Here is a 15,401-nt window from a genome sequence, read left to right as displayed (position 1 = left end):
TAAAAAACTGGCAGTGATCTATTTACACATTGGATTGACCAGAGTTGTTGAGCTTTTTTGGGGGGGGGGAATAAGCCAACTTTTTTGAGCTTTTTTTTAGGGAGGATCAACCAAAGCTGTTGAGCTTTCTTGGGGGAGGATCAGCTGTTGAGACTTGGGGGAGGGTTGATCAGGGTCTTGCAATTGACCAGGATCGACCAGGGAAACCCTGCCGCGATCGACAGGTAGATCGTGATCAACCGGTTGGACATCACTGGACTAGATTATCCTTGTGGTCCCTTCCAACACTACAATTCCATGATTCTATGATTCAGAACATTCAGTGTTTGAATAGCTAAGGTTGATTCATTTTACAGACTATACATGATCTACACACAGGAAAGTAAGGGGTGTGTGAGCATTTTTTTCTGCCAGAGGCAGTTCCCTGGCAAGCGCTGGTCAGCCCGGCTGCATTAGGATTGTAATGGAAGGGCACTTTATACTTTAGACTCGCAAAAAGCATTTCTTCACCTTACATGGAACCTAAAATGAGTAATCAAACAAAAATAAAATTGAAAGGAATCTTATTGAAGCTTACTTGGGAGTAAATTTACACATAAAAACTCCTTAAAAGAGTTTACACAGAACCAAGAAGAACTCACTCTGAAACTCACTTACAGATGGTACCTAACACCACGGAAACTAGTGCTAATACGCCCAGGAACCTCACCAAAATGCTGGAGAGGATGCACCGCCACAGGCACGTATCTCCACATGTGGTGTGAATGTCCCAAAATCCAACTCATCTGGACATCAGTCATACAAGAAAAAGGCAAACTAACCAAGTAAGTATTAGAAGTCACCCCAGAACTGGCCCTACTAAACATCTTCCAAGACAATAATGCCCACTCACATTATAAAGAGCTCATAACCCACCTACTCTCAGCAGCCAGAGGCATCATAGCCAGACACCGGAGAGACCTGTCAGGAGTAAGCATGGACCAATGGCATCAATTAGTATGGAAAACAGCCTTATTAGAAAAACTAACCAATAAACTGAAACTGACACAGGGACAAATAAAAGAAGACACCTTCAACCCAGTATGCCTCCCCTTTATCACAAACATAGCTCAACAAGACAGCAACAAGAATCTGCTGACAGCATACGAATCAATCTGGCTAACCTGATCCAAAAATACACACACACACACACACCACTCTCTCACACACAAAAATCTCATTACAGCCAACCAAAGCCAACCAACCACACCCTAAGCCACCCCAACCTCTCCCACCACCAAGGAAATACAACAAGTGAATAATAAGAGAATCCATACAAGTGATACTGACACGAAACCCCACACATGCACTAAGCAGAAGAATAGAAGCATAGCCACCCAACCCCACCCCACTCACCATTCCCCCTCCCCCTTTCCCCCTCTTTTCTCCCAAACCTAATACTGCATGCAACACTAATGTCTCACAGCAAATGAAAGTGAACTGTAGAAAACACAATTTGAAAAAAGAGACTATGCACGTATTTTTGTAAGCTAAAAAATCATATATAATTCCACACAAAAAACCACCTGCTGCTTTGCCTCCCCCCAAAGGTGCTGCATATTGAAAATAATACATTTGGGGCAAATAGCAGCTGGGGGCATTTGTCATAAGGGAGCTCTATGCTCAAAGGGCAGCTCCTTCTATGAAAAACTAAAGGAGTCAGTGAAGCACATGCTGCTGTTTTGAAAAGTGTGCTTAACACATGTGGTTTCCTGTCAGTGACACACTAATAAATCAGTGCAAGGTGCAGAATACTGTGCCGTATATATGATTATATTTCTTTCCCTGCTAACTCGTTTCTGTTCCTTTCTCTGGTATGTTTGGCTTCGAAGACCATACAAGTAGGTTGATATTGTGGGGCAACGCTGACTGATTTTAAATGACAGCATCAGGAATATCAGTCTTGATGTCTTCCTTCCTCTTATTACCAAGAATGGCTGTTGTGAGTGATGCAGCTTGCTGTGTCCCTGGATCGTGGTGTGAGTTGCAATACTATTGCCTGAAAGCAAAAACACAATTCCCTGCAAATAGTGACACTGGTTTTGACCATTGTTAACATAGGTCTTTGGTGTAATACAGTAGTATTTCGCCTGTTACCCTATTAATAGGAGTTATTACACAGCATTTATGACTACACAACTTTTAGCAAATTCATTTGAAACACACAAGGAAAAATACAATTCAGTTATCCATGGCCAATTTCTCTCCATACAGGAATGCCCAAAGGCAAATATACATGAAACCTATACGTGGATTATTATAGCAAACTGCCACCAACAGCCTCATTCTTCTCACTCAGGGGTGTTTCATGCAGGCAGAAAACATCCCCCACTTGAAAGGACCACTCCTACGTCTAAAGCCTTAAAAGAAGAAGAAGAAGAAGAAGAAGAAGAAGAAGAAGAAGAAGAAGTAGAAGTCTCATTTACTGATTTCCCTCCCGTTCTATAACAATTTAGGTATTTAGATTATAAATTAATTTGGATATTTCCATTCTAAAAAAAAAAAGAAGGTATCTCAGTGAACGCCCCTGTGAAGAGAAGAAAATGTCACAGAGGCCGAGCAATGTTTTTATAATGAAAAATAACTGTTTCAACACATCATGAAGAGAAAAAAAGAAACCAACTTGCATGTTTCCATCTCTCTACCAGCTTCCGGTTAGGCTACAAATCAGATTAAAAAGCATTAGGAACAAACTGCTCTGGAATCAATGTAACCAATCTGCCTGACCTGAACTTCCTCCAATAGCTTTTTATCATCTAGTTTGAGGTGGGTTGTTTTTGTTTGGTCTTTGTCTTAATAAAGGTTGCCATTTGCACTTGATTCAAATGGGACAGTTAGTTTATAAATACAGTTGGCACACACTCACACCCCAAAACCCCACCCAAATAAACGGAGGGGGTGCTTTCTTAAGTGTCAGATAGAAGGACAGGATGAAAGGGAAGTCAGTGTTGACCGTAACAAGCCAGACGCACCGGTGGTTTCTCTTGCTGTGAGGCAGTTTCATATGTCCCTAAATTGCGGAGGGGGGGGGGGAGAGATTTCAATCACTACTGATGAAAGGTGTAAGCCAAATGCACACACATGTCTCCATGGTGTTAACAGTTGCATTTGAAGTAACTCCACACATCCGCTTCATCACTGTTTCTGCACCGGACACATTAGCAGCCCCCAAGCAAAGGCATGGAATGAAACAATGAGGGAGCAGTGGACATTGGCTCTAAACTACAATGAATGAGCAGGTCAGGCTGTTGAATGGTCTCTTTAAATGTGAAGGTTCATTATTGTTCCACGAGATGTGTATGTCTTTAAGGGCCAGAGCAAATAACAAGACCCAGTTTTACAGCTGTGAAACAGTATAGCAGGTGCTGCTAAGTTGTATTAATTAAGCTGTGTCAGCAGTTGGGTATAGTATATAAGAAGCAGCACCTAGCTCTCCCATTATCCTGGGCGGGGGAGGGTTGGTGGTTGGGTCATGCTTGTTGATATATTTAGTGTAAAAGGAGTTTTTGTTTTTGTTATTAAAACCTTGTTAAAGTTATTTTTGAGTTCCTTGTATTGTGTGGTCTCCCCAGCAAGCTTTTTGCAGCGCAACTAAACTGCAAATAGCCAACACAAGCAATCACAGTTTTCTTAAAATCATACTCGCAGAGAACCACCAATCTGATATGCTTTAATAATCATGTTTTCCAAACATAGTTTTTCTCCTGGTGCCTGATTCCTAGCAGTTATTGTATGAGCTTCCAAAGTACTTTTAAATGCTTAACTCTCCAGTTGAAATCAATGCTGGATTGTAGGCTAAATTCGATGTGATGAAGGGGATGCAAAATTTGTCTTTCTTAAAAATACTAATGTACACCCAAATATTTGATCAGTAGTAAAAGAAAGGCATGTTCAGGTGAACATGCATACTATTTTTTAAAAAAGGATTAATTTCATCATACCTACATTAGGAAAGCATATGCAAAATTTCCCCAAGATTTCTAATACTTTTCTGGCTAAAATTACAGCAATTACATTGCAGGCTTCAGAGCACAGCAATTACTTCCCTCATTACCTAAGGCTTTGTCTCCCTCATGCGTTTGTAGTTTGAATAGCGGATGGAAAAATCAAGTCTTTGGAAAAGAGCATCAAATGGTTACAGAAAGCACTAGGAACTTAAAAAAAACCAAAAAACCCCCACCATGCACAAAGTGTTTAAAATCCCATAAAAATTAGAGCTAAAATCTGATGGTATCAGAACAACTCTGAGCCCAGGCTCCACAAAATCTATGCAAAAGATCTATGGCTGCCTGCCTAAGAGATTCAAAATTGATTTTTCCTGTTCCCCTCCTCAGTAAACAATTACATTAAATATTACTATCTTAACTTGAAATATTATATTTTGCAATAGTTTATTTAGCCAAGATCTCTTAAATGTTGCATTTTACAGTCATCCATATAGCTGAATTTGCATGATCTCATCAAGCAATGACATAACGGCACCCATGATTAATCCTATCAATATTACTAAAAGTAACTTAAAATATTCGCCTATAAAACTCTAATATTATTAGTTATTAAAATGTGTCATATCTGGTACACTGTAATGAAATGATTCACAAGTTTTATGTGCCTGTGCATCGCAATTATACTAATCAAAGCAAATGAGCTTCCAATCTGCCAGAATACTATTTATTTATAAACTCTGTAATTGTATACTAATTACATTCAGAATTAATTAATGATCAACAGTCATTTGGCATACTAAATAGTGGTGGTTGTGACTGCAGTGCATTCTGTATGGAAAGCTGTTCAAAGGTGGCAGGTGGCCCAACCACAAGAATAGGGATGGAATTCAGGTGGGACCCAGGTACCTAGTTGTTACTATCTGGGAGCCTCACTATTTAATTCTTTTACTTATATTAGGTAAATAGAAAGCCATAGAAATATTTAGAATATCAACTTCAATTTTTTATTTTAATAAAAAGATTTTGATTTTATCTATATACATACACACAATTAAACAGACTACAGCAGGCCATGGAACATCTTGTAACTTTTTAGGTGCATGTCTTAGCCTGAATGTATTCCATGACATAATGTTCCTGTTCACATGTAACAAGTGGCTTAGTGCAAATGAGCAATCAAATATGCAGTCTCCCAGAGAGGAGGTTGCGCCTGCTTCTTTTTTACTGCTATGCTGCACTGAGCTAAATTGTAGTTTGGCTTAGTGTGTCATCCAAGCCTGGGTTTATGATTTAGCTCTCCCAAAAAAAGCACAATCTTGAGTTTGGATGACCCACTACCTCAAACATGGGTTATCCTAGCACAGCAGCAAAACAAACAGGAGCAAAGGGGCCACGACTTCTTCTCCGGGAACCTGCATGTTTGCTCATTCGCCACTGTTTGGCTTAATGTAACATGTAAACAAGAAAATGTGTTGGTTGCCTTATATCATTTGTGGGGGGGGGGTACCCACTTCTAGGCTTAGAGTCCCACAATCCCTATGGTAAGGCCATTTGCTGAGCAACTTGCAAGCTCATCCAGACTGCAGATAAGCTGGTTTGGAAGATGCTTGTGCCCTTTCCTGAAGACCATCCCCTACAGAATGCTGGGCTGCCCCAACTATCTTTCTCAAAAGTGGTAAACAGCAGCAACATGTTGCAGACACCTGACTCCCACCACCCTCACCATGCCACAAATGCACACAGAAACGTCCTAATCATTTTTAATATACATTTTATTTCTCAGGTTTTTTTTTTATTTTAAAGTATTTTGTAACCGTTCACCCCCCCCCCATACAAGTTCCATGTGCAGCAGGGATAGTGCACCTGTGGCAGTGCAGATATGGTTGGACTCCAGTTCTCAGCATCCCTGATCAATGGCAATGTGAATGGGGCTCAGGGGAGTTGGAGTCTTAACAGCATTTGGAGAGCCACAGATTCCCCCCTCCCCCTCCCAGTCTCGTACATGCATATTCATATTCTTGCCACCATTAGTCATTTGTATTGTGCAAAGGCTCAAATGCTACTCTACGGGGGGGGGGGGAGAAAAGAAAAGTGAAATATACTCAGAGTCGAGTAGTAATTTCATGCTTTTTTATTTCAGCTCATAGGAACAGTGATTGAATTTCGCCCCGCCCCCGAACCTCTGGCTTCATATACGGTACATTATTTACACAATGAGTACCATCTGATTGGTTGATTATGTTTCCCTCCTGGAGCCTGATTGGGTTGCTGCGGCAGGCCAATCAGTTGTTGCATCCTAGTATCCTACCGGCCTAATAGGCTGATTAACTTCCTCCTGGGGTCTGATCGGGCTGCTCCTACAGGCCAATCAGGTTGTTGCGTTCTAGGATCCGACCTGCCTATTGTTCTAGGATCCAAGCTTAGTATATAACAAAAAGAAAAAGGCCCAAGGATCTACAATTACATGGAACAATCCTTGCAATATATATAGATAACACATAATAATACATAAAGGAGCATGCAGTTTTTTCAGGCAGACATCCTGGGACTGTTTTTCAAGCCCAATATGAGCCATTACTTCAACCAGTCTGTGACTGTAGCAGGAAGCTCCAAAGAGGCTGCTGCTAATAACTGTTTTCGTAATTGTTTGGCCTGGCAAGCTGAGAATTGAACCACACTGTTGCTAAACTCAGTTGATGAACAATCTAATCTATTTTTTAAAAAATATTTTTTATTAAAATATTTTCTTTGGTTACAAAAGTATGTGCAACATCTCTTTTTCCTGGTCATAGTATCATTAATGTATAAGGTTGGGGGAGAAGAGAAGGGGGAGAGGGGGTGGTGGAACAATCTAATATTGATGGCAACCTGGAAAGAGAGAGACGCAGTACAGAAAATCCTTTTCCTAAACACGGATCTTATGTCTTGTTGACATATGTGACCTAGGAGAAATCAGTCTATTATCAAACACCTGGGAGTACATTCCCAAACTATTCTAAAGATGTCTGTCTTTGTATGGCTTGCCCTAAAATCAATAGACTGGTGTCTGAACTCATTTATAACAGAGCGCTGTGTGGCAGCTGGGTGACACTAAAAACATACCCAGCTCTTCCTGTTACATTGTCACTATTTCCCCCCAATCATAAACTAAGGATGGAGAAGGCTAAGCAGAGCCTATGCCCTTTGTGAAACCCTAAACTATGGGATTGGTGAAGCCTTTTAAGTGTTATGATAACAAATAATCCTGAGTGACCCTGACCCAAATCTTAAATATTAGACCCTATTCTTCACGTAGAGAGGACATTGTTAGGACATTTATCTTTTGCTGCCACACAGTGAAACACAGCAGGAAAGTAGACACCCGTAATAGAGTTCTCTTGAAAATTGGAGCTTCGGTATCCACTATTGATCCAGAAGTTGGATGAGAAGATTCATATCAGTTTCTCAGATGTATCAGCAGGAGGGCTTCCCCAGATTCCTAAAGGAGCAAAGGATGTTAGAACCCAGCCTTGCTTTGATCATTATCTCTTGCAAAACTTCAAGAATGATTGGCCTACAAATCTAGCAAAGCAAACAAGCTCTGCAAGGAGGGTGGTTCTTGACAGGCCTTCCTGCAGACAGAATTCGACAATGTTTCAAAGAGCTTTTGCAAGGCTCAGGCTTTGACAGATTGTTATAGCTGAGTAGCAGCCATGAAGAATCATTTTTTTTAAAAAAAATAAACTACAGTCAGCGCAGAATTTTGCATAGCTGCAGTAACACATGCCATGGTTACATGGTAACCAAGACTAGAGTGCTGCAATGCACTCTATATGGGACTACGTATGAGCTGCTTTTGAAATCTTCAGTTGGTCAAGAATTCAGCAGCCAGGATGCCTTCTGGACCATAGCGATCTGAGCATATTATGCCCATTTTGGAGCATCAGCCCTAGTTACCAATACTCTTCCAGGCACAATTCAAAGTGTTGGCTATTATTTATAATACGCTGAATGGGTTTGGTCCAGAGTACCTAAAATACTGCCCCGGTTCTAAAATTTGATGGAGTGACCTTTCAGTGTGCCACAACATGGATAATTGCTAGGATAGATGGGGTGTTGGACACGACGTTTTCTGTCACTGCACCCTAATTGTGAAGCTCATTCTACCACAGGAGGTTCATGTGATTTTGGCTGCATCCATGCTATAGAGCAGGCATGTCCAAAGTCCGTTTTGGGGGCTGTTGTACTTTATTTCCTGGGGTAAAAACCTAAGAAACCCAACTCAACAACTCCAACCCTAAAAGAAGCTCAACAAATTTGGGGTAAAATAATAAAAAAGCTCAACAACTTCAATCCTAAAAAAGGTTAACAACTTTGGCCGGCCCTTTGGTCGGCCCTCACAGCCCTTCACTTCATCAAATCTGGCCCTCTTTCAAAAAAGTTTGGACACCACTGCTATAGAGATAAAGCACCTCCCCCACACAAGAATCATGGGAGCTGTCGTTTGTTAAGGGTGCTAGAAAATGGAGCTCTGTGGTGGGTATACTACAGTTTCTGGAATTATTTTGGGGAACTTTAAATGTATGGTATGTATACCTGCAAACACAGAGCTGGACTATGAGATGCAGATCTGAGGGCCCTTCCTTCAGCAGCAGTTGCTGCTATGTCTTTTCCTTCATTTCCTTTTAACTTTTTACTGAGTGGGCACACAGAGTGACGCTCCAGACAGTGAGGCCTTTCATCTTCATTCTCCAGTTTGCTGTGCCTCTCATCTGTACATTTGGACCCAACAACATGGGCTCAGAAGCATTCTGGGAAGTGAAGATGGCAGGCATGGCTACCTGCAGCAGCAGATCCACTTTGTACTAAATTTCTAAAATGAAGGCATCAAGGCAGCTGCCGTCACTGCCACATGGAAAGCAGGGCTGGGTGGTGGGAAGGAGACTGGCCAGGCTGCAGGATAGAAAGAAGTGAGTCCCTTTTTCTTTTCTCAAAACTTTTTAAAGGTTTGTCTCCTCTAAAGCAAAAGAAAGAAAAATAGTGTCAGCCCCACCAAGGCCTTCCATGCACTGAAGATGCACCTCTTTGCTGTCTACGAGATACAGTTTGGGGCCAACTCTGTTCCCTTGACTGTAATTTGTTTTCACTGCTTTTAATATTGTATTTTTAAATGGTTGTAACCTTCCCTGAACATTATGGTGAAGGGCGGATAAAAAAATATAAAATATAGTAATAACAATAATTGCTAACTAGTACAGGAAGATGCAGCTAGTCTGCTAATACCTGGCAGTAGGTTCTGTTCTGTGCGTTGTTGATAAATAAACCTCCATATTGCACAGCTGTCTGATTAGAAACTGCATCCTGATGACTTCCCCTCATGAGGGCACCTTTATGGTTTATCATACAGAGTAATTGCAGCTTTCTGGGGAAGGGATTTTCTTTGGGAAATGGTGTTGTTGTATATAGTGTAAAAGAAAAAGTGTGTGTCTCCCTGCATCACTCCATGTCTTTGACATAATGTTCAGCACATCTTAGGGTTGTAAAAGTGCAATGCATATCCCGAAAGCTGCTGAGAAATAGCAGAAGTAATAGCACTTAAAGTGGATAGTTAGCATTCTGTCAAAATCTGAGCACAATCCCAGTGGTTTCAGGAAATTGCTGCTGTCATTCATTATTTGTGACTGCTTAACAAAGCAGTTTACACTACCTGAGTTAAATAGAAGATTTTCTAGCATTTTTTCCCTGGGATACAGTAAGGTTACCAGACATCCCTGTTTCCCGGGGACAGTCCCCCGATTTACAAATCAGTCCCCTGACAAAATCCATCTATTTAGTAGGAAGTTGAAAAGTGTCTCTGGATTCATTGGAAAAAAATCTGGTAACCTTAGTATACAGTCAACATTTTCCAGTCTCAGTGCCTATGTCTTAACAGCATTAAGTAAGTGGAGTGTTTCCTGGTATAGAAATGAAGTGATGGGGAAGCTTCGTCACACAAACTGTCTTCCAGGTTGCAGCAAAGGTCAGTCCCCTAAAATTTCCTCAGTATGAGTAAAATATACTCAGAGTCACGTAATGATTTCATGCTCTTTATTGCAGCTCGTAAAACAGTGAATGAATTTCCCCCAAAACTTCTGCCTTTATATACATTATTTACACAATGGGTCCCGTCTGATTGGCTGATTTTGCTTCCCTCCTGGAGCCTGATTGGGTTGCTCCCGCAGGCCAATCAGATGCTGCATTCTAGGATCCTACCTGCCCAACAGGCCGATTGACTTCTTCCTGGGGCCTGACTGGGCTGCTCCCGCAGGCCAATCAGGTTGTTGCATTCTAGGATCCTAACTGCCTTTTGTTCTAGGATCCAAGCTTAGTACATAACAATGAGCCAATGTTTAGGACATAAATACAGTGGTGCCTCGCAAGATGAAATTAATTCGTTCCGCGAGTCTCTTCATCTAGCGGTTTTTTCGTCTTTTTTTTTTTTTTTTGAAATAATTTTTATTAACAGGCCAATCACATCACATTGTTGAAATCACATTAGTTCCAGATTATACAGCCAAATTTTAAATTTTGGGGGGGGTACCCATACATCAAGCTCCGCACGAGTCCAAAATTCCAGATGACTCCAGACATCACTTATTTGCTGCTTTTATTAGACAGTTCCATCCAGTTCGATTCGGATAGACCTTTATTACTTTCCTTCTCTTCTTGTTGTTATCATTTATTCCTTTCTTTGCAATCTCTGATGATTTTCACAAACAGATTGAAAATTTGGCGTCTCTGTGTGGGTTTTATGCTCTTCCAAACTCATATTATTCAGGAACAACCTCTGTTAAATACTTCCATACACAAAGTTAATCTTCGGTCTGTCCATTATTTTTCCTCAGGCTAGCCCAATAAATCAAATAAATTAGGGGGCTCTGTCAGGTCAAACTTGCATTCCAACATTCCTTCTCTTTCGCACAATCCTGATTCTCCTCCCCCTGTTTTCTTCTCCGGCCAGCCTGTCTTGGCGAGACGCCATTTTTTTTTAACTGCGTCATAGAAATTTTCCTCCTTCTCACCATTCGATCTTCTCTTATTATATTATATTTTCCCCCACACAGTTCTTAAAGTTCTGTTTATGATTATTAAAACGCGACGATCTTATTTCTTTCTGGGGTGGAGGGTTATTATTATCACATCATGCAAGGAAAAAAAGAGTTTTTTCCTCCACCCCCCCTTCGTTCCAGCCATACATTCTCCTAGTGGTGGTTCATCAAAAGATTTACTTATCCATCCGTCGCTCCCGGTCACAGAGATCCATTAATCAGCAGTCTTATCGTCGAGCTTCACTTGATATATGTGCTTCAGCCTTCCTTCCAATCCTATTATTTCCAATTATAATTCCAAGCTGAAGCAACCAGCACGCGCTGATTGGAATCGGCGTCGGGAAGATCTGACTCCACCGAGGGCTTGTGCCAAGTGTTCGGCACCCCCATCTCTTGGATCAGGGGGTGCATTATGAACACCGCTGGCAAGGCAGTCCTCCTCACTATCTTGAGGGGGTCGGGAAAGCTGCCTACTTCCCATAGCAGCCCCTTAATACCTCGTATGGGTCAGAGAGATGTTATTGTCAGCCATCTTCCAACGCACCACCTAGTGCCCCCCCCACCTAGTGGCCCCCCCTAGCGGTTTTTTCGTCTTGCGAAGCAACCCTATTAGCGGATTAGCGGATTAGCGCTATTAGCGGTTTAGCAGCTATTAGCGGCTATTAAAGGCTTAGCGGATTAGCGGATTAGCTGCTAAAAGGCTATTAGCGGTTAAGCGGCTTAGAAAAAGGGGGTGGGGAGCGGAAAAAAATCTCAAGACTCGCAAGACATTTTCGAAGCAAGGGAAATTCGTCCCGCGAAGCAGGTTTTCCGTCTTGCGAGGCATTCGTCTTGCGGGGCACCACTGTAGCTGGAAATCTCTGTAGCCCTCTTCTCCTGCTCCAGACCAGGCATTCGGTCAACGCGCGAATGGAGTGGGACTGTAACCAGAGTTCCTACTACCACCCTCCTCATTTTGGTAGGAACTGCATGTATGTAGGTCTGCCCTTCTTAACCTGGTGCCTTTCAGAATATCCAAGCAAGCAATGGGCTCTGTGGTTCAGAGTAGGCCAAGGTCTAGTTAGAGAACAAACCAGTTCCTTCTTGTTAACACATGTAATATGATTAGTGAATGGATTCAGACTTGGAGCTCTGTAGTTGTAGTCTTACAGGTGCATGATCAACTTTGGCCAAAGTAAGGTTTACAGAAGTTAGATCAATAACAGCCAGTGCTTTTTTTCTTGGGGGACGCATACCCCTAAACACTTTGTGAATCTAAGTTTGGCCCCATTGAGGGGCAGTATTTCAATAGGAGTAGGAGAAGGAGAGTACCCCTAAACATTTTTTAGAGGGAAAAAGCACAGGTAACAGCAGAGAACTGGTTTATCACACTTTCTATGAGACTACCACCTTCCAGAAGCCCAGCAAAATTCAGGCTTGTTTTTGTTTTTTTTTAAATCATTTCTCTGTTATTTAGATACACACAGCAGGCATATTGTTTTATAACTTCCCATCTTAATTATTATTATTTTTTATGTGACTTTGCAGTTTGCTGCCATGACTGGAATGGCTGTATGTTTTGCATGCAAAGAAATCTATTAAGAAAGCACAGTGTTTATTTTCTGCATCTGGTTTAAGGTGGACCTCCTGTATTCTCTCTGCAGTGAGAGCTCCAGAAACTTGAGTTGAGATACATTAGTTTATGCATGTGTCCACTTATCTCCCTAGCAAACATCAATGAAGCAGTAGCTGTTGTCCCACCTTTCTCTTCAGCCAGATTCATGGTGTTACCAGCAAACTAAGTTGCAGCAACATCTTGCATTTCGTACAGCTACCTTTTCCTATCCCAATTCTTTGGCTTAGAGATACATAGGAAGGACCTCTTTGCCATAGTGTTGGATTGGAATTGCAGAGTGCTGCAAAGACCTGACTGCCATAAATACTTGCAGAGCTTCTCTTGAGTTCAAATAGAAGTATTAAATGTGTGTGGAACAGGAAGAGTGTGTGGCTTTGAGGTTTTGGGGTTGTTGTTGTTTTTTAAAAAAATTAAAATCCCTGACTTGGAGGATCGGCCTCTAGAAGAGTGCTTGGGGTAAAAGTGAGGAGGTAACCTGAAGATTACTTGGAGGTAAAGGGGAGGTAGGAACCTCGAAGGTTTTGAATCTCTCTTCTGTGTGTTTGTTCTACTATTAAAGGCCCACAGATATTGCAGGCATACAGTATGTTTGAGACTGAGCTGAGAGTGAAATTTTTCTTACTTTATTTTGTAAGCAATGTCACTTTCCAGTTTTAAAAAATGACAACATAACATTGCTGGGAGTTTCTGTACACACCATATGTTTAAAGCACAACTTCACTCCCACCCCCAAAAACAGCTCATGAGAATTGTAGTTTCTTAAGGTTATTGGGAATTACAGCTCTGAAGTGAACTACAGGTTCCAGGATTCTGGGTGGGGTGTGTGTGTGTACATATATGAGATGCACAGAGTCAAAGTTTTGTCAAAGTGGAGCATCCAAGGCCCCAGAGACTTGGTGCTGTGTGAAATGTGGTAGTTTATGGGATGTTTCAGCTTCCCAGAGTCTCTTTGCACTTATACGACAGGCCACCATAAAGATATGGCCGGCAGGACCAATGACCAGATCCTTACTGGGTGAGTTTGTATCACATGTGTCTGCCACCACCATCATGCCCAGTTTGGTGATTTAACTAATCTAGAACTTGCCTTGCTTGTGCCTTAAGCAAACCATTATTTCCATGAAATAGACCGTGATCTTCTGCTTCATGAGTGTATTGCATCATTTACGGATTGTTAACGTCCATTATGAAGCAGGTTACTGTTTAACTATAGTTTATTTAATGCATAATGAATTCTCTATCAAACTGCTCTAGTATCTAAAGTCTATACCTGGCAATTTTGCCTTCAGGCAGTAAGGACTCCCAAGAGGAAACACTATGTTTTAGTTGCCTGTTGCTCCAGAACGTATTTACACCAACATACAGTATAAGTAGGGATAACTGGTGTGAGTGGGGGGTTGTTGAGTTGCAGCTGCCTGTGGCTGACTGCCAACTAGAGCTGTCAGGTATGTGGTGGACTTTGCCCTCTACCACCCCCTTCCATTATGCCTAATCTCTACCCACTCAAACAAATATTTGCATATTGTTTTTAAGCATATACAGCTATGGATATCCTAAGCTTTGAAAAGAAAGGGAGACAACTCAACCCAAGAGCTCTGATTTAGCTAAATTATGGCTCTAATCATTTTACTGGCAATTCCTGCTACAATAGTTCCACACACTTAAATCCCCTACACATAATTTCCTCAGCCCAAATGTTTGCAGATTAATGCATGGCCTAAAATACCCCTTACCTCTCTCTATCTTTCTGGTCCTTCAAGACCCATTTTCCCCTGGGATTTCAGTTGCTGCATAAGCTTTTGTTTTTGCTACCAATACACACTTAATTCTTTAGCTGCTTAAAAACCTAATAAATCTTCATGTACTAAACAGCTTTTCTCTCTGTCTCCTTCCATCTCTTTGATCTAGCCATCCAGGAGTAATCCATGGGTAATTATAACTTCTGAGCTTCTTTTAGCCTAAAAAGAGCCAATTTATCACAAACTGTCATGAATCCTGATTTAAAATTATCAAGAGCCCAATTACCAATAGAAATAAGGGATACTTCTTTCCAATTAAAGTGATTGATTTCACATAAAAACCAAGTAACATTTCACTTTTTAATTATGCATTCTTATCAAATGTGAAGAGGTTCTCCCACATTTTATTTTACATTCCAAGAGTGTACTATAACGAACATTAATCATATGCTGATATAATGCCAAGCCTAATAATTTGACACCTTAATTTGACAGAAACTAATCTATCAAAATATCCTATCACTTTTAATGGTTAATCCTAGTTACTTCTAGCATCTAGTAATTTGGAGAAGCAAAATAAGAAAACTGATTTCCTATATTCACAGCACAATGCAATGCATAGCTGCTCAGAAGCAAGATCCACTGTGTTCAGTGGAACTGACTCCATAATAACTGGTTAGAATCACAACCTGATTCACCTATCATATTAAATCCATCCTACAGAGTCATGCTGTTTTGTCTCTCTAGACAGCTTTATTTTTAAGACACTTCAATTTCATATACTTTTATGGAAAAAAATATGAAAACCCAGTTTCAGATAAACTGATACCATCTTTAATACTACCCATGATGAAATGAAAATATCAAATTACGTATCTTCAATCCCAGCAGACCAGAGAACTTCAACTCCATGCCAAAGCCGTTGCCATGCATTCCTGCACTGTTTTACAAGGGCATTGTGGGAAACAAATCACTTTTCAAATCACTGACTTGA

This window comes from Podarcis tiliguerta, assembly GCF_965153285.1.
Source record: "Podarcis tiliguerta genome assembly, chromosome: 11".
Classification (NCBI taxonomy): Eukaryota; Metazoa; Chordata; class Lepidosauria; order Squamata; family Lacertidae; genus Podarcis; species Podarcis tiliguerta.
This window is presented reverse-complemented; position numbering follows the sequence as displayed.